The sequence below is a fragment of the Penaeus monodon genome, chromosome 28 (assembly GCF_015228065.2).
Source record: "Penaeus monodon isolate SGIC_2016 chromosome 28, NSTDA_Pmon_1, whole genome shotgun sequence".
In the NCBI taxonomy this organism is placed as follows: domain Eukaryota; kingdom Metazoa; phylum Arthropoda; class Malacostraca; order Decapoda; family Penaeidae; genus Penaeus; species Penaeus monodon.
This window is the reverse complement of record NC_051413.1, coordinates 19,057,321-19,057,986: the sequence shown is the minus strand read 5'-3', so window position 1 is coordinate 19,057,986 and position 666 is coordinate 19,057,321.

The window sequence follows — 666 nt, the reverse complement described above, 5'->3', positions numbered from 1 at the left end:
ATAACAACAACAACCACATTAAAAAAGGGGCTTGCGCACTTCCCCCTCGGTTTGCAATACCTATGTATAAACTCCGGTCTCTCGAGGTGCGCTGAATGGACGAGAGTGCCGTTACTTTCCCCAGAGCGCCAGTTGAGTCTACGCTGTGGTCCCGCGCGAGGGAGGCCAGGGCGCTAAACTCACTTTCATGTTTGGGGAAGGTAAGGGAGGGAATGAGGGCGGAGGGAGAAGGGAATGAGGGGGGGGTGAGGGAATGAGGGTGAGGAGGGAAGGTTGAGGGAAAAATAGGGGAATGTAGAAGAAAAGGAAAAAGGTGGGGTATGTAGAAGAAGGACAAGAGGGAAAAAGAAGGGGAAGAAGAGGGAGAGAGGAGAAGAATGAGGAGAGGGGGAGAAAGGAAAAGAGAGGAAAGCAGAAAAGGAGACGAAGAGAGGGAATGGGTGGATGTGGAGGAAAATGAGGGTGTGGGGCGGGAGAAGATGATGGTTGAGAAGTTGAGATATGGATAAGAGGGAGGGGGAAGAAGAATGAGAGGGGGAGAAAGGAGAGGTGGGGAAGGAATAAGAGGAGAGAAGGAGGGGAGGATTGAGGAAGAAAGGGTAAAGGAAGGAATAGAAGAAAAAAACAAGCAGGGAAGAAAGTAGGGGACGAGAGGCGAACCGAATG